Here is a 20,464-nt window from a genome sequence, read left to right as displayed (position 1 = left end):
AATGGGTTTATTGATGTCACCGTCGTTGGCTGTGAAGGAAGAATCGTTAGTGGTAGCAATGTCAGAGTTGTTGGCTGTGTCGAAAGAGACTCGATGTAGTAGAAAGAATTAGCGCCTGGTGTCCAAATCATCGGTGGTTGTGGGTTTAACGATCTCATCGTCGTTGACTGTACATGAAGAATCATCATCGGTGGGTTTGTCGATGTCACCGTCGTTGTCTGTGAAGGAAGAATCATTGGTGGTAGCAGAAGTTAACAACAATGTAAGAGTTGTTAATAGTTGTTGGCAGTGGTTGAAAGATTATCGTTAGTGTTTAATCGGGGAAGAGTACCAAGTATAGTCTGCAATGCTTTCCTGGGGAATTCCATTTTTAGATACTGCGGAGAAAGGAAGAAGGGGACCTAGCAAGTCAGAGATAATTAAACGTTGAATCTCAAACAAGAATAGTTTATGCGGTCTATTATAGAATATGAATAGTTCATTTTGAATTGAATGCAGATAGTTTTTATTGTTGATTATTAGAAGATGCGTGTTGATTATTAGAAGATGCGTGTATTTGAGGTGTGTGATCACTGAGATGTTATGTTGAAAATTTGAGATTTACTAAGTTTAGCAGTGGTTACAAAGCTAATTGGTGGTTCCTGGGGTCGAATGTGGAGATGTCAAGGGGGTATCAGCTCTCTAGGTGGACCACCCCGGCAGAATTACGGTAAATTGATTTTATTCCTGCTCAGTAGAGTTATAGTGAGGGTGGGGTCTTCTAAGAATTATTCATGTTTCTGATTGGTTGGATTGTCCTGTTTATAATGTGTGTATTTTTAGTACGGGCGGAACTTTGATTCAGCCCACTGTACAAAGGGGGGCTTAATAAAACTGGGAGGTGTGTAGTGATTTCGTAACTTGACAGGTTTTCAACGTTCAGAGTAGGTTTGGCTCTCCCAAACTCAACCACATTGATGGGTTGCCTAAACTCGACTACCTATATGGATCGCCCAAACTCTTGTATAATCTTGGAGTGCACGTGCTGTTTGCCTATATAAGAGGGTTGATTAGCTGAAGTGGGGTGTGTTTTACTGCAGATTAGAAATGGTCGCCTGTCTGGCAGACCAGTGGATTTTATGGATATCACGGTCGCTTATTTAGCAGACCGGGTGATTTTATATACTAGTATTTTATAGTGTTCTGATGGAGTTGTCGAATGGTAGATCTAAATAGCCCTTATATAACCTTCCTTGATTTGGCAAATCACTTCAGTTACAATTGATACAGAACAGTCTAAGAATCCTTACGCAAGTTCAAATAGGTTCAAATGCACAATTGTCAACACATATCATTACAGTTTGTATTGGAATAAGTAATTCTATGACAAATAGTGAAGACTGGGCCACTAAACAGTTACCGAACAGTTTTTCTTTGTGGTTATGCGTTCTACATTTGCATAGCGATGTTTCTTGTAATGACGTATTACACACAACCCGCAATGGCGGCCATGACACACCAGTTAAAATTTCGCGTAGCAGTTAAGTTTCATCAAATCATATAATTATGCAGTAAGGCTTCACCTTTATTTCAATAGGAATTGATTTATTATATGTTATGCTAGGTGCAGTTCTGTTTTGAGTCAGTTTATGTGTAAATTAAGGTAGGTATAGGCCAGTAACCTTTTTGTAGTGATTTCACTAAAAAACTTGCGCAAAGGAACTCTCGTAGGATGAGCCACTACTGTGGCTGGCGTAAGGCGGAAGACATCAGTAGTGGAACCATTTCTAACATACGCTATGAATTGTGCTATCTAGATATCAGGAAGTAAGTTTTGCCAGGATGGCAGTAGTAGATTGATTATTATAGCCTATGTGATTATATACTACTCTACTACTCTAACTTCGGCTAGAGATATCAAACCTCATCTTATTTTTAAGATGTTACATGCATTAATAAAGAAACTGAGTTTGCCACTTGGAACTAAAAACAAGCACATCAGTAGGTAGAGTAGGTAGTAGACTAAGTAGTGCCGTTCTAGTGTACTGACGGCTGTACTGCTGGTTACTCTTTGCAACCATAGATACAGTGTTATCTATGTTGCAACCACAAGGATAAGCCCAAGGGGTCTCTTCACATGCATTGCATGCCAACGTGTTGCCTACACTACTTAGATAAAACCTGTGTTGTCTATGTTGCAACCACAAGGCCAAGCCCAAGGGGTATCTTCACATGCATTGCATGCCAACGTGTTGCCTACACTACTTAGATAATTCGGGGAACCTTCTTGGATTTGGCCACCACCGGTATGAAGCTAGTGACCAGTGTGGTTTGTTGTTGTTTTTTTGTCAGTAAATTCAAGCAAGGCTTACCCTGTGCATGGGGAAGAACTAATCATGTTTTTTTAGAATAACTTTTCATCTGCATTGTGGATCACCAGCAGTCCCAGTATTATATTGTTGAATACATGATAACATGGAGCAATGAAAGAACAGTCAGACCAATTGATAGATCTATAATAAAGTGTTGTTTTAATACATTTGTTTTCTTTGAAATATACTCTTCAAAAATAGTAAGGGATACTGAAATGCAAATACCTATGCAGGTTGCGATATGATAAATAGTCATGGACATTTGACGTGCTTTGAGAGGATGTTCACAGATGAAGAACTTGTCGCCCCAACAGAACCACTGGGCTGCACATGCGTGACGCAATAGTGCCATACCTTGTGGGAGGGGTTCATTGTCAAATTTGACACTTCAAGAAAGGGTTGATGAAAACTGTCGCATGCTGGTTTATCTATCCATAATCCATGTTGCATTCCTATCGGTTCTTGCATAAGATTTACTGTTTAGCGTATCTTTGCTTTAGTGTGTTACGTTTAAAGTAGCTAAGTCTCTAACTCAATATCATCCAAAATCTTCGACATTGAAAACACAAATTATTTGTCAATTTAAATAAATATTGATGTTGTGATTTTACAGAGAAAAGATGGGCTTCTGATATCCAATAATTAAGACAAAATAAACATTTTACCGTTGGTACACGAATCGTGTACCATGGTGTATTTCAGCGCGATTTTTAACAAGGGACTAGTAGAAAGAGGCTAGATATATCCCACAAGTCATGTCAAACGGTGACGTCATATTCTTATCTGGAGTGCATGCGCAATAAATACTATCGGTATAGAGTGGAATAACCAGACGCTAGAGATTGCCATTGGATTGAGACTTCTGGCGTATTTCGCCGAATATAGCTGATTAGAAATTACAGTAAAAACAGAAACGATTGAATGTAAATCAGTTTATATACATTCACATTACATTATTATATACGCTGCGACCCATTTGTGTCAATTTCTAGGTCCCAGATATTAGCGATTTGGCTCCTTTAATTTGATCGGGAGACGTGTTTGTCAACGTCAACCGACAACACTGCAAGAATTGGCCGTTGCACTGCAAGAGGAGTGGGTCAGATTGCCCCAAATCGTGATTGGACGGTTGATTAGGAGCATGCCACAACGAATTGCTGAATGTCTGAGGATTGGTGGAGCATTATTATTATATTAAGACAAAAATCAAAAATGTCCATTTTCACTTTTGACGGTGTATCTCTTTGCGAGTGAAATGGAGTCGTCAGATAAGCCGCCCATATGAACTGTTTATGTTCATGTGTAGGCAATTGGCCTGTTATTAACATACATGTACACTGGTTACCTCTAATAAAAACAGCAGTGTATTTTTGTATTGTTTCTGAATATCCCCTACTTTTTTTTGAAGAGTATAATAAAGTGTTATGTAATTATCCGTATTATTATCTCATGAAGCACACCAAATAAAATCAATTAACAAAACATCAACAACTGAGTTATACATGTAGTTATTATACTTACACATATTAAAATATAAGCTAATCGAATTGATAAAGCAATTTCTTATGAACGCTTTAACACCAAACGTTGTCATCCATTTGTTTTAAAATTGATATATGTTGTTTACATTAGTGAGATGAAGAAGCATATTTAATTTCAATGATTTCTGTTTATTGCATAGTAGTCTAGAGTTATGGTCCTTGTTTCACTTTTTTAAAGCTCGTGAATGCTCTAATGCTAAAAGTTAACATCCAATCTTTGTGAAATATGATATGCAATATTTAGATTAGGAAAACGAAGAAGCCTATTGAATTACAGCAATTTCCGTTGATTACTTATTGAGTTATAGCCCTTGTTTCACATTGTTTAGCCTTGTGAACGCTCTAACACCAAAAGTTTTCATCCAATCTTTGTTAAATTTATGTGCATTAATTGAATTAATGAAACAAGGACACCTATTGAATTTCAGCAATTTCCGTTTACGTCTAGAGTTATAGCCCTTGTTTCACTTTATTTAACTTTGTGAATGTCTAACGCCAGAAGTTATCATCCGATCTTTGTGAATTTTACACATATTATTTAAATGAGTGAAACGAAGAAGCCAGTTGAATTTCAGCAATTTCCGTTAATTACTTCTCGAGTTATGGCCATTGTTGAACATTGTGAACACTCTAATGCCAAAGTTATCAGCTGATTTGTATGAAATTAATATGCATCATTAGTGAAACTACAAAGCCTATTGAATTTCAGCAATTTAAAATAATTACTTCTCAAGTTATGGCCCTTGTTTCACTTTGTTCAACCTTGTTAATGCTCAATTGATGAAATTTATATTCATCATTTAGATTTGTGAAACGGAGGTCTATTGAATTTCAACAATTTCTGTCAAATATTTCTAGAGTTATGGCCTTTGTTTTACTTTGCGCACCTTGTGAATGTTCGAATATCAAAAGTTATCATCCAATCTGTAATGTATGAAATTTATATTTTCTGTAAATTACTTCCAGAGTTAAGGCCCTTGTTTCAGGTTGTATAACCTTGTGAACCCTCAAACGACGAAAATTATAATCTGATCTATATGAAATTGTATTGTAAATGCCCCAATTACTTACAAAAGAATAAATATGCAACAATCCGCTCGGACGTTTAGCTGCTGTAGGCGTATGTTTCATTGCCTAGCAACCTATCTTATTTTTTGAGCAAATGTAGAACATTTGCATGGAATTAGCCTAATATTGATATTTTGAGTTTTCCAATTGCTGGATTAGCATATAGTTTATACTTTATTTCAGATTTTGAATTTCAAGAAAATATTTATTGTTTACTTTTAATTTCAGATTATTGTTGGAAGTCCCATTTTTAGACCACTTTTAGAAATATTTGGTCTATCAAAATCTTTATCTTCAATTGTTGAATAATATCCACATCACTTCTATAACTTACTATATCTACATCATTTCAAGATTGATCCACTACTAGTTGAATGTTATTAAGGTAAATTGATATATTTTACATGTAATAATATTTCATTTAGTTGATTGATGTTAGGTTTCAAAGTTTTTGCTTCCATTACTAGAATCAGCTTCTTTGGATAGAACAACAAATGTATAGAAGAATTTTATTCTCTGTGGAATGAATATTGGGAATTGTTATTGTTTTGCCAATATCTTTTTTATTGTCCCCCGCCTTTCAAATGTTCAAACTTGGTGTAGGTGTTCAGAAGGTGAATGCTTTGATGGAGTTTGATGATGAACATTGTCTGCTTACGGTAAGCAGAGATACGCCATTTGATTGGTTAATGCTTTTGGGCACAATAATTTTGGTTATATACTATTCAAAAAAAGTAGGGGATATTTGATTTTGGGGGCATAATACTAAAATATGCAAATGACTACGAAAAAAGTCACTATAGAACCTAACAGAAGAAACATTTCCAGTTACATGTGACGCCCAAACGCACCAATAGCTACCGCATGGAATGCAGGTGATGCTTGGGATCATCATGGGGGTCCAACCCAAGATTTGCACGACTCTGACTTTGAATGTTACAGTCATTGTGGCATTGAATTCCAGGGTGGAAACATCAGTTTAATTGTTTTAGTGACCAGAAAACAAATTTTGATATGCGTCGGCTTACCCAAAATGAAAGGTTACGTGCCCTTAGCATGCTACAGATCGGCACAACACGGGCGGTTGTGGCGCGGACGATGAATGTTTCTCAGTCTGTCATAAGCAGGCTATGGTCCAGATACCGTGATACACAATCTGTACAGGACAGACCACGCTCAGGTCGACCAAGGGCGACAACTCAAGCCCAGGATCGATTTATCCGTACCTTGGCCTTGAGAAATCGTGTCATCACAGCAAATCAGATCAGCGCTCATCTTCAAACAGACACTGGTGTAAGAGTAAGTGGCCAGACGATTCGGAATCGACTGCATAGGGGTCACCTTCGCGCCCGACGTCCTCGCGTGATCCCTTGTTTGAGAGATCATCACATTCAGGCAAGACGTCGTTGGTGTAGGGATCGTCAACACTGGGATAATCGACGCTGGAGCAATGTGATGTTTTCAGATGAGTCAAGGTTCACTGTTGATTTTTTGGACAGACGTAGGAGGGTGTGGCGTCGTCGAAACGAGCGCTTCCAAGACGTTAACGTCATCAGACATGATCGATTTGGGGGTGGTTCTGTTATGGTGTGGGGAGGCATCACTGTTGCTGGAAGAATGGCTTTACATGTTGTTGCAGGGCGTGTTACAGGCCAGTACTACCGGGACAACATCTTGGCAGTCCATGTTGTGCCGTTCGCACGACGTCATGGCCGCCGTTTCATCTTCCAGGATGACAACGCAAGATGTCACAGGGCCAGGATCGTTACAGGTTACCTCCAACAACAGAACATCACCACATTACCTTGGCCAGCACTGAGTCCCGACCTCTCCCCCATTGAGCATGTCTGGGACATGCTTGGACAGAGGTTACGTCAACGTCAACAACGTCCTGCCAATGTCCAAGAACTTGCTGCTGCGTTGCAACAGGATTGGGACATTCTGGACCAAAATGACCTTAGACGTCTCATTAGGAGTATGCCACGTCGGATCAATGCTTGTTTGGCAAACAGAGGAGGATTTACACGTTACTGACTTGGTTGTGATGCTGTGGTAACTTTGCTGTTTGACCCCGGGTATCATTTTACCCTTATAATGGTCAGTCTGTGCCCTACATGTACTTAGTCTAACGATCATTTGGAATAAATCGATGAATGTGAACTTCATTTCATTTTGTCATTTGTTTCTTCGTCAGTTTCATTAGGTGACTTTAATAACACTTAAAAATCAAATATCCCCTACTTTTTTTGAATAGTATAATTAAGTGAGAGCTATGAAACTTCGTGTATAGATTCATTATATCATTACCTTGACTAAGTTTGATGAGAATTTTCTGCTTAGGCTAAGGAGCGATAAGCAATTTGATTGGTTACGAATTTTAATTGAGGTAGAATGTTTAAACTTGGTGTAAATGTTCATTAGGTGAATGTCTTGACTGAGTTCAATGATTAACATTTCCCGCTAAAGGTAAGCAGAGTTAAGCAATTTCTTTGACTTTGATTCTATCTGATAGAGAGTGATGAAACTTAGCGTATAGTTAATAATCAGTTTGATTGCTCAATACTATGAAAAAGGTAAACGTGTAATTTAATTAATATTATGTGTCATCTATTTCGGGATTTCAGCGGAGGACATCAGCCTCACTGTTGGCTTGTTTCAACAGCATACAATACAACACTGTCCACAGTTAAATCTTAATCTGTCACTAACATCTATAAGTATTAGGTGGGGGGGCATACATGTACATGTGGACAGTGTAGACTAGAATATACAGTTTCTTGAACATATCGATTTGGCCCAATCTATAAATTCCCATCAATGCATGTAATCCATTAATCTTTGGCTGCTATTCAAATCTTATATTAAATATATTGAGTGTTGAAATAATAATAAATGATACACGTAGGAGCAGTTTATAAGAGGTCCAATTATACATTGCCATTACCATGCAGAATAAACCCACCATAAGAAAAACAAATATGAGTAATACATGTAGGTTCCACATTGGCACTACATATTCTTGTGCTTAGGTGCTATATAAATAAATTGTAGATCAATTGACTAGATTAGATTACTACTAAAAAGAAGCATTCGTAAATTTACTTATTATACTGTCAACTGTGTATTTCTGTGTCATCATCTTTGCTGACATTCTTTTGTGTAAGAGCATTTTAATCATTGGTAAGTGAATTTTAAAGATATTATTATTATTACACATAATACACACTTTTGTAGCACACAACCGCCACATAAATGTGCTCATGTGTGCTTACAAATACATAAAACGAAACAGTTGATAAAACGGGATAACAATGAGCATTGTTAATAGAAATAAAATAAATTGTTAATGTGATAAAATTACATGTAATTAAAAAAGCTCTGGATAATCAGTCACATAAGCTCTTTCTACTCATTTCTATTTGAACTTTGTACATTTGCAATTATTTCATTGACAATACATTCACTCGGGGGGGGGGGGGGAAGAGAGAGAGAGAGAGATTGATTAACATCCACTCGACACAAACTAGGTCATTTCGGGACTAACATGGTTAATTTGATTTCAATAATTCGCTTGCGTCTAGGGGTCTTTAGCAGTGGGAGGTTCCGGAGAAAACCATGTACAACCGGGGCTTTGAAACCACACCAGTTGACTCAATGACAGGCTTTATGATACGTGCTAACCATTCGGCCATCCAACCCCCCATTCACTCACAGATCATGTCATATCTTAATGAAGAGCCCTCCCTTCCCTCCTATCTAGTCTTGAATCATAACATTTACGTAATACATGTACAAGCTTCAGACTATTCAGAGCTACTATAAACCTGCAATATTTGCCCCTGAATTTGAACGTAATATACTTTTAAACCATAATATTAAACCTCATCGACCTGTTATTTTTGGAAGATTTTTAATTGTACAAACCCCTGTGGTCTGATAAACTTTTAAAGATTTGTTAAGTCTTTACTTGTTACCTCCCTTGAACAGTGATTGTCAGTTTGAAGAAAAAAAAAACATAACAGTGGGAACCATATCAGTTTGATTTGTTAGGAATTTGAAATGATACAACATATTACTTATGCTTATTTGTTTTGAAACCAAGACTAATTTAATCAGGTATTTTATGAATTTTTAATTTTTTACACTTGGCACTTCTAATTCTTTTAAAAATCTGGTAAATGTAATGATTATGTTAGCCTAAGTACAAAGCTATGGTTGGCAGCAAACTAGAGGTGAGACTTTGGGCAAGATTCTGTAGGCCCTGTTTCAGTCGGTTTATAGACAACCAGATACACAAATTTAAACATTTTTGACCATGTTTTATTTTATTACAAAATGTTGGATTTGGAGATAAACTGCCCTAGAATTCTAATTTGAAGTTATATTTTGAAGATACAGATAGCAATCTTGGGATAAGTTATAGAAGTAATATCTTGAACCTAAATTAAAGATGCATTATGTAAGATCTAGATAAAGAACTGACAGTTCTTGCTATAATAGTTAAATATTAAAGATAGATAATGATAAAGGAAAATATTGCAAATTTCATTGAAATTACTTTACTCTGAGTGAAGCTATGACTGAAGATTAGTCCAGTCTCGATTTTCATTGCTACCATTGTTATGATAATAAACAAAGTCTCGATTAAGCTTATCCATTTTTATATGACCACATTGAAATGTTGTAAAACAAAGAAAATAATGGGGGGATGCCCAAGTTCAGATTTTGTCATTGATACCATATGAAACTGCAAACCCCGGTATAAGGCAAACACGTGAACCCCGTCAAACACCAAATCCCACTAAGTGAGATTAATCAGTCAGGAGAGTTCAATACGAATGAAACTAGTTACTGCTAAATAGGGATAACTGGTCGAATCGCCCATTTTATATCCTATCACATTGACATGTTGTTGTATAGTGTGGTCGTCCCCGTTTGAAATTTATACATTGTGGTTAAGGTTGTGAGACAAAGAAGCATTTTGATTTTCAAGGATTTCTGATAATTACTGCCAGAATTATGGCCCATGATCAGTTTGAAAAATCTTATGGCCTTCAAAAATTCAAAAATTTTGTGAACTTGCTAGAGGCTAAAGTTACCATCTGATTGATTTTAAATGTAAAGGTCATGAGACGTAGACCCCTATTAATTTCAAGAGTTATGGCACTTGTCTACATCGAAAAAATCTTACAGACACTCTACAGTCCAAAGTTATCATTTGATTGAGTTATAATTACACATAAGCTTACTAAATGTTAGCATGGGGCAGAACTAGAAGCCAAACAAATTCCAATGATTTTCTGATAATTATATGAGTTGTTACTTTTAATTAGACATTAATGTTTTGTAAATGTTTCATTCCGACAAAAAAAATAAGCGAAAACCCTATATGACAGCTCGGGCGACTTTCCTGCTGTGGGCGTATGTTTTCTTGCATGACAACCTATCTTTAAACAAATTTATTAAATGACTATCGTGTTTCAGTCCGTTAAAAATCTCAACCATCCAATGCTCTTGAGAATAAATGGGCTTTTCATGTGAATAAATGTCTAATTAATAATTTATATAACATTTGAGACGATAGTTCCGAAATGACCTAGTTTCTGTTTAGTGGAATTTTACCATTTCTCTCTCTCTATTATTTGAGGCCAAACGAAAGATCTGCAATATTTAGGCAGTTTTAGCTGTTACATATAAATATAATGTATCTTTAAATGCTTTCTTGGAGCTATTAGTATTATTTTAATACCAGAGATATCTGAATAATAGCCCTACAACAGAATATTATTACATTCAATATAATGTTGGAAATTGGTTATTTTAGATTGCCTTTGTTGCATTCACCTTGTACTGTTTGTTCTGTTTTGTTGAGCAGTTATGCTGTACTCTCTAACAGAAAAAAAACCCCAACAAATATGTACATATAAGGAATAGTCAAGAAATAGTTATATTTATACTTTGTATTAATAATTATATTCTAGTTTTGGCAGAAAAAATATTTCTACAGGTCGTTAAACCCCTTTTGAATTATAAGAAATGTAAAATGTCAAGTTGTAGGATTGTACTTTAAGTGGTTTGTCTTTTGTGTTAACAGGACAAACAATCCTTTGATTCTGCCTAGTCCTATAGTTACTAAAAAGATTCACGCACACAAACAATTCTTTTATTATTAATGACTATAGGAAATATTTTATGAAATAGGATTGTCCCTATTTCTCTATTTGTTAATTCACTATCTGTTTCTGTAGAAATATGCTTACAATTAATGTGAATGTAGGGGAACTTTGTAAAATTTCTTTGAACATATTATTTTTGGAAATGGACATGACAACTATTCTTTTGCAAGGTAAGTACTGGTACCATTTACCATGCATGAACGAATTATCTTTTTTTATTTGAGTTGATTTCAATAATTATATAGTAGCTTTGTTTTGAGTGGATAGGTTTGACTAATTTTTGATAATATGGATCTGTAAGTTTACTACGTATGTAGTTTTGAAGTAATGGCAATGCTCAGATTTTTCTTTTGGAAATTGCAGCCCATTTCATCTTGTAATTATATGTAATGATTAACGTTGAGTAAGATTTGTAGCATAGACTATTTTGCTTTATAATCTGTTTCTTAACTAGGATTAGTAGTAGGATGTATGGGAACTGAGATGGCTTAATTATGTGAGATAGTAACTGAAATGTACATAGCTGGCTCTGGTTAAGATAGTGATTGCATGCAATTACTCAAATTGTAACCCATCCTAATCTCCTATAAATATAAATAAGGGGCCGGACCGTAGGGTTTGTGTAGTTAAAACACTGAACATCTAACCAGAATGTCCTTTGTTTGATTCCTGACATTGATTGAGAACTTTATGTTCAGGCAAATTCTGATTAGTTTGATGAGCGGTTGTGAGCTGACAGGAAAACTAACGTTATTAAGTAATGTGTTTTTACAAGACATTAAAATAAACCCCTTGAGTCGGTTCCATTCTATTTTTAACACCCCATTCAACTATTCAGAAAGTCTGTGGATTCATAGACTTGATTCAGTTTGACCTAACGGTTTAAATGAGTTAAATCCAGGGGGTTTCAAAATCATTCATAATCGTGCATAATTTTTCCGTACTTGTAAAATTTTACCTAAGTTTTAAGCTAACCTTTCATGTTATGTATCCAAGTCTATAACGTCATCATTCCCACGATGTCATAACTTCCTATGATGTCATAACTGACTTCCAGTCATTTTGTATTTAGTTCTTCATCCCTGAAGAAGTTAGTGTTTTTACTGATGAAACATTGGATAAAACAATGGTTTTATATCACACTGAAATGTGGTCATATATTGTCATTGACTCTGTCTGGCGTCCACAATTGACTTTAAACAAAGTGTTTACGGTCTTGAGACGAAGAAGCCTATTGATTTTCAATGATTTCCGATAATTACTGTCAGAATTATGGCCCTTGATCACATTGAAATATCTTGTGGACGCTCTAGAGACTAAAGTCAATATCCGATTGACTTTAAATTTATACACAGTGTTCAACGATTTCTGATTATTACTGTCAAGATTTATGGTCCTTGATCACTTATGCTCACTCTAGAGGCCAAAGTTAATATCCGATTGACTTTAAATTTATACACAGTGTATTAGGTCATCAGACGAAGAATCCTATTTATTTTCAACGATATCCGATGATTACTGCCAGATTTAGATTTATGATCCTTGGTCACTTTGAAAAGTCTTATGGATGCTATAGTGATCATATAATTATCATCTGATTGATTTTATATTTATACACCGTGTTTACACCTATATATAATCGTTTCGATTGACTTTAGATTAATACACAGAAGGTCTTGAGACAAACAAGTATATTGATTTTCAATAACTTGAACAGTTAAATCCATGATATTAAATGTTTTGTACACTAAATGTTCACATGGGCCAAACAAATCCTAATATAGTAATGATTTTCTCATATTTACTTAATGAGTTGTTACTCTTACTCAGATTTTAGTGTATTATTAATGTTTCATTACCAACAAAAGTTGAAAATATGTGACAACCCTTGTTGATGGTCCGGACGATTTAGCTGCTGTGGGCATGTTTTGTTTCCTGGCAACCTATCTTTAAAACTTGAAGTGAATTATCACCATGGGGTTGAAATTATAATACAGATTTAGATACATATGTATTAACTATTATGACTGCTCTTTTGACATCTACATAAATAATACAAATTAATGTGAAGGTGTACACATAGTGTTCTGATAAAGTAATTGATAAAACGTCCATCAAGATAAGATTAAATCATAAGATGTTTCTTGTGTTACATATTCATGTGATGAAAATATTAAAACATAGGTAGATAGGCAGATAGATAGGGCATCTTTTTATAGCCAATGTCTTGTACTTGTTGATTGTTTCTTCCTCATGTGATGAAAATATTAAAACATAGGTAGATAGGCAGATAGATAGGGCATCTTTTTATAGCCAATGTCTTGTACTTTTTGATTGTTTCTTCCTCATGGATGCTAGCAGTAAAGTATCCAAGTGGTTACAGGTATAGTTAATTGATTTCTGCTGTATCAATCTGATTGATTTTGATGTTTCATTTCAGATTTTTTAAAAATAGATAACAGTAAAGGTAGCAAGTGTTAATTTGAATAGGTTTTGTTTGATGACAGCATTTTAGTACAAGTTGTTTGTTTAAACAATATTCTGTATTACATTGGTACAAAATAAAGAACAGACCAGGGATATCATGGTTGTCAAATTTGGCCTAAATATTGTCATAAATCACAGGTTTTACAAATTTGAATTTTCTATTTCCATTAGAGCAGATAATAAGTTGATAGCCTGCCATTTGCTACAGTGGTTTTTATTACAAATTTAAAGTCCTGTTTACTATACCCTTACATTTTTGTACTGTACTTTATTAGTATTATTACATACATTACATTAACCAATTTCAGTCTAGAGGGAGTGTTTTGAATTTGAACTTTTATCGCATGAAAATTATGTCAAAAATCTAAGAATATTGAACCACTATATATTTTGTGGTTGTGTCCATGGATGAGTCAACTTCTGATGATTTACTGAAATGAATAAACTTATCAATTGTAATTTCCCACATTAATGTATTTGTGAAATCATTTTAAAGACTAGTAACTAACTAATAATACTCTGACTTTGAACCATTCACATTTCACTAGGTAAATGTCTATATAATTTTATATCCATAACTTCTAACTTCCTGGGCTGGACGTGGCTTAAAATAGTCATCAAGAACTATTTATACTTAAGGGTGTTGCCATGTCTAACCTATGATAACTTTGCAATTACTTTAATATTATTTTCAAACTCTGTTCCATATAAATTTGGTATGATCTTTAAATAGACATCTGAAGCTGTGATTCAAGTCATAGTTTGGGCACACATCTCTCGTGGTTTTAAACATATTGAATTTTGAAATCAGCTTAAAAATGATCAAATTTCGTCCTAAATCTAAAAAGTTCTCTGTCTTGCCTGATCCGAATTAAATAATTTTTGGCATACAAATAGCTAAGCTAGTTCCTGATAAAAAATATGCGAGTGTTTTTTTCATGGTGCCAATAATAATGCCAAAATTCCTGCAAATCAAATCAAATTCCCGCAAAAATTCATAGATCGTTATGACATGTAAATTAGTCTGAAATAAAATTTATTTCATATAATCACAATTTGTCCCATAGAAATGTTCTTCCAATTGTAAGCTTCAATTTGACGCTTGGTTTATTAAAATCTGTTGAGTAGAACTTGGATTTCTTTCATTGTCTTCCTTGTTTACAAAAAATGTCCTTTTGAATCATGACGTATTTTTGTTAGTAAGTAATGCGATTCGTAGAAAATTGGACAAAATATCATGAATTAGCAATGAGTAGACTTTGCCGCTGCTATCTGTGTATTTTATGAAATTAATATGAGATATTCGTCCCACAAAATAAGGAAAGAGAATCGAGCCAATTTTTCGTTATCGGCAAAATAACCATGTATACATAGTTATTTTCTTTTTCCTTTTTGGGCCTAATCAGTTGCAGTAACACTGTATAGAATTTACGCCTCGATCATGTTTGCCGCATCACAACTTGTGTACGTACAACCAGATTAGATCAAAATAAACCAAATCATAGGAAAAAAATCTAATTATTAATTATTCCAGAAGTAGTAGATAGTGATCAAGACGTTTTGGTTGTCAGAATCTAATAATAAAGATCTAGTACAGGGTGACCAAAAATAAAAAGAACCCATAAAATTTGTATTAAGTCCTACAAAGATCCAGCAAGTGTGGTGATTTTTGCTGGACTGATTTTTGCTGTGATTGCTGCCTTTAATTCACCAATCGTTTGTCGGTTGTTCTGGTACACATTAACCTTGAGATAATCTGCGAAATCCCCAAAGAGGAATCTGTTCGAATAATTGACAATTTTGCGTGACATATGCAAGTTTGCCTCCAATGCCGCGGAGGCCATTTGGAGCATATTTTGGAAAGAACATGACTTTTATTTTATGCAAAGTCACCAAGATAACTAAAACTTTGGTGAATGATTATACACAGACTGAAGTTTAAGTCCAGCAAATGAAAAAAATCCAAAACCCATAAAATTTCTATTAAATCCAACAAAGGTCCAGCAATTGTTGGATTTAATAGAAATTCTATGGGTTCTGGTTGGTTTTTTTTTGGTGGGTTACCCTGTACTTATCTTAAATGATGCAGAGTTTATGATACTGAGTGATTACATAATTAATGAAGTACACACTCATTGACTTATTAAGTGTATTAATAAGTAACTAGGGGTAGGATAAAGAATATTTAAAGTAAGTAAAGAGGTAAATTGTAATGGTGAACAATATATTGACAAGATGATTTTTTTTTATAGTTATTTATTCCATTGTGTCAATTGTTATTGTCAGAAAACTTAGATTTCTTCCTTTTACTTGCATGATATTGTATTATCTTAAATGAGAACAATTTGCCATGTGTGCTTGGATATATAGGCATCTTTCATTTTAGTTGAGTGCATTGATTTGTACTAAGCTGAAAACCAATATAAGGAAGAATGTTCGGGAATAATGGATTTTTTTGTGCACATTAGAAGAATAATATGACTCAGCTAGGACATACATGTACTATCACCATGATTGTTTGTGGAAGTTTATGAAGAGATGTAGTATAGGTTATTTCAATCATTTTCATTTGTGGAAATGGACTAGATCAACAGTTTTTATTCTTTTTCAGGGAAGAAAAATGTCTTGATAAAGATTTCACGCTTTTTCAGTCCATTCAACAGAACATTAGTGATTTTCTGTGAAAACTTTGATAGAATCAATCTAGTAATATAATGTTTGTTAGGATGAACTATCAAGGTTAAAATATCTATCATCAGTATAATCTAATGGTTAGATTTGTTCAAGCTCATTTATTTTTTTTACTGAATTCTCCCACTAAATTTTCATATTACCTCAATGTTGTACATGTATTTGTTGCAAAGATGTCATGATAACTGGACATTGTTACTAATTAAGCCAGAACTATTCTACCATCCCATTGCTGTATAAAATAGGTTCTATTATTTATTATTAATGAATTTCTGGTAACTTGATATATAAATGCTATCAAGGTGAACAATTTCTATAGTTGAAGGAAGTCTTTCTAAGTTGACTTTAATTATTGCCATTGATTTCTTGTCTTTTATCTCCACTCTTGTGAGTGACTGCCCCAGGCTGTATCATCCTCCACTGGGCCAGCACAGCTGATGCTCAGGAATTTGTTAATTAGACCATATTACAGAGGATATCACTCATGCTTTCTACAGTAGTGACACAATTTTTCTGCTTCCCTGCTTGATCAAGCATTTGGATAATGGACCACTCTGCCCTCCAGCCTTTATTTGAATTAAAACTAGTGTTTGGTAGTGGATAATCCTTGGAATGACAAAGCTAAAGGAAAAAAGCCAGTTTGGTACACGGTAGTGACTTGGTTTATCTGGCTTTTCATCCATCTTATACGTGTTTTGGTGATATAAGTGTAGGTGATGTACCAACCAACTGTTAGTAACTAGGTGACAGGCATGTTACAGTGGTCGTAAAAATAAGTGTGTAGTGTGTACATCAACGGATGTGATCAATGTTTTTAAGAGGTGGATTAACCAACCCGTGTTACATGTAGAATACAGCAGTATCCCAATATTTACCCACATTTTATGAATCAAACAAGTGACATTTTTCCTTGGATAGTTTAAACACAAAACGTTACAATGACAACAATGGCTTTAGATTTAAAAGTAATATTGGGTAAGAAATTTTTAACTCTTGTCATATCTGTATGTTTTTTATTTGATTTTCAACCAGTAGAGGATTTATTTATTTTCGTGTTATTAACAAAAATTTAAAATAGAATTTGGTTTATGGTATGAAGCTCCTGGTTAGAATTGCTTGGTTTCTTTGTCCATGAATCTCTTTGTTAAATGTTATACAATATGTTCAAATAGGTATACCGGTGTAACATGCAGAAATGTTAATGTTTTCCCATAGATTTCAAGTTTTACGCTACATTACAAATTATTTTCTTACAGAAAGTATATTTTATTATAACTGCACATATACATTGAACAGAGCACACCAAATGTACACATGCCATACAATTACAATGTACTTAAAAATGTTTATCTATGTCGAACACAAAGAAAGATCTCGAAGTTGATTCATTGATTAAGTAAGCTTATAATATAATATAAGTTAAAGTTTTTACAATCTCATCAACAAGACAATAACAAAAAGAAGTTTAAAAAAAAAAATTCTAACATTTAAATGACAAAAATCCAGCATCTGCAACTGACTGTATGTCCTTGTACATGGATTTTTCATATTATTGTCTGTCTTTATTTTTTGAGTAGGAATTTGGTTTCCTTTGAAAGTGTTGGCATTTGGGGTCAAACATTATCTGAGAGTAATAGTTAAGTTTGCTGTGAGTATTTGTATTGTATTGTTAAGAGTAGAAGGATTATTGTTTAGCGTGTGTTTAATGGTACAGTAATGATGGCGTATGGAGACAAACAAGAGAGTGTGCACAGTTCTTTGTGTATTCTTGGAGAAACTGGTATGTTTGATTGAGAGCTAACCTCAATCTGTATGGAGCTTGATCTTTTTCAACTCCTTTTGTTCATTGCTAAAGATTTACAGGACACTATTTCTGGCGATCTTCAATGGAACTTATTCCTTCAATGTCCAATCATTTACATGACAGGGTTGTAACACAATATAGAGGTAAGAATGGGTTTAAATAAGATCAGGACATTTCTATTGTTGTCTTGACTCTTCTACCTTTTCTGTTTGGCAGTTTAGTTCCATTAACTTAAAATTCCATTATTTTTGATCTAGTGAGACATTCATTTTCAAATATTTAATTTTTTTCGGCAGGTATTGTTATACTTTTGGCTATTTTTATCAAAAACATTTATGTCTCATCAAAATAGTTTGAAACAATGGAAACAATTAATTAGAAATAGAGTGACATCTGGGTTAAATTTCTTTTCCCACTGTAGCATATTTGTGCCACATTTGTCAGCTTAGTCTTAATGTCAGACAGGTTAACAAAACGACTTATTTTACTTTTAACGTGAATTTAATCAACCTGTTTAACAACAACATTAAGGTTAGATGCAAATTAAAACTGGTTTGAGAATTGAAATATATGTAACCCTTCATCTAAAATTTTGATTGAGAAATACATATGTATTTAACTCATGCATCATTAATTAATGTCAAGGCTTTATTTGATAAATTGCAAGTGAAATGGTTATCTTACCTGGTTGTCACGACCATATAATAATATGTGGTTTTAATTTATATGGAAAAATGTGAATATGGTATTATTGTTTATTAAAACAAGGAATTTGACACGAAAGAGAAAAAATGTGTAGTTTTCTTTTAGCATTCTTATTCACAACATTAAAATTTAAAGGCAGAGCAAGCCAGATTGTTTTACATATTTGAAAAAATATCTACAATTGTGAAGATTGAGCAAAAGTTATAATAGATGTTCATAGTGTAAAAAAGATGGCGGTGTGTAATCAATAAATTGTGTACAGTCTTACTTAAACTCTATATTTAACCTTTATTATGGCAGGTTGGGACTTTAATGCTGTGACATTTTATAAAAGCATGATGTAGAGAGGAGTAAAGGTCACAAATCACTGACTTAAATATACTCAATTTTAAATGAATTCTATTTCTATGTTAGATATTCTGTGTTTTTGTTAGGTAGTTACATGTATTGCTGCATTGTCTGTAATGTAACGTAAAAGAAATGAAATAATTTATTGTCTTAATATAACAAATAAGAGTGTGTAAAATTTTCTCTCCAGGAATAAATTACATATCCTCTGATCTGTTGTTGGGGTAATATGATTTAGCTAGATTTATAAAGATTTATTACCAACCCAATACCCATATCATTTATAATGTCAATTAACTGTCAACCAGTTTATATAGTCAACATAAAAAAAACACACACCCAGGTCGTATACAGTACTTGCGACATTTTTATAAGCTTTTAACTTTCAATCAGGTGTCCATTATTCATTATGTTTACTCATATTCTAAATTTGGCTTTTAATTTAAGAGTAAAAGGCATTATGTAAGATTTAGATAAAGAACTGACTAATCATGCTATAATAGTTCAAAACTAGATGATGAAAAATAAATATATATATTGGAAATTTCAGTCAAATTACTTTGTTCTGTCTGAGAAATTGATACATTGAAAATATCAGTCAAATTACTTTATTCTGTCTGAGCAAAGTAATTAATAGCCTATTCATATTCTCGATAGTCAAGTACCTTTGCCATGATAATAAACAAAGTCTTGATTTTCAGTCCTTCAATTGACTATCACCATTATAAGTGCTACCATAATATTATCGTTTAGCATAGATATTGCGTGTTTTGTCTAATCCACTCAATATCTAAGCCAACAGATGGTCTAGAAAGTTGATTATGAGTTTATCAGGTGAATAGATGACTAAATAATAATCTATACTATATGATATATAATATAACATTTGAAGCCAGAAAAAGACCAGCAATAGACTGATTTAGTTTTTGCATAATGTCTCTTTAAATGGTGGAGGAGTTGGGTGGCCAAGTGGTTTAACAGGAATGGATTAATACACTAACGTCTCTCATTGAGTCAAGTGGTGTGGTTTAGATTCCCCATGAATTATTGAAATAAAATTAAACCATATGTTAATCCTGAAATGATCTACTTTATATCGAGTTGACCTCCCCTCTCTCTCTCTCTCTCTCTCTCTCTCTCTCTCTCTTTTTTAATTGGTGGACTTTGATAGAAAACAGAATATTTTTTTTTATTTTTGGTGACATTGATGTAGAGGCAGACAGAAAGTTCAACTGAAACCATATTGGGAATATACATAACGATAGTAGTAGAGTTTCCAAAAATAGCTATTTT

At 33.9% G+C, this 20,464-nt stretch overlaps 1 protein-coding gene across 4 annotated transcripts in view; it reads left to right on the top strand.

Moving 5' to 3' along the window:
- The window catches only part of LOC126825603 (cytospin-A), a 43,548-nt gene that overhangs the window by 3,959 nt on the left and 19,125 nt on the right, over positions 1 to 20,464 (top strand). The window contains exon 2 of one of the 4 annotated variants that reach the window (XM_050555281.1): positions 5,189 to 5,345. The gene's annotated coding sequence lies outside the window, so the exon portion shown is untranslated. Of the gene's footprint in view, positions 1 to 5,188; positions 5,346 to 11,173; positions 11,307 to 16,956; positions 17,290 to 18,052; positions 18,262 to 20,464 lie in introns of those variants that run through there. The other 3 variants (XM_050555284.1, XM_050555283.2, XM_050555282.2) reach the window with 3 other exon arrangements.

This window comes from Patella vulgata, chromosome 6, assembly GCF_932274485.2.
Source record: "Patella vulgata chromosome 6, xgPatVulg1.2, whole genome shotgun sequence".
NCBI lineage: Eukaryota > Metazoa > Mollusca > Gastropoda > Patellidae > Patella > Patella vulgata.
This window is presented reverse-complemented; position numbering and strand designations above follow the sequence as displayed.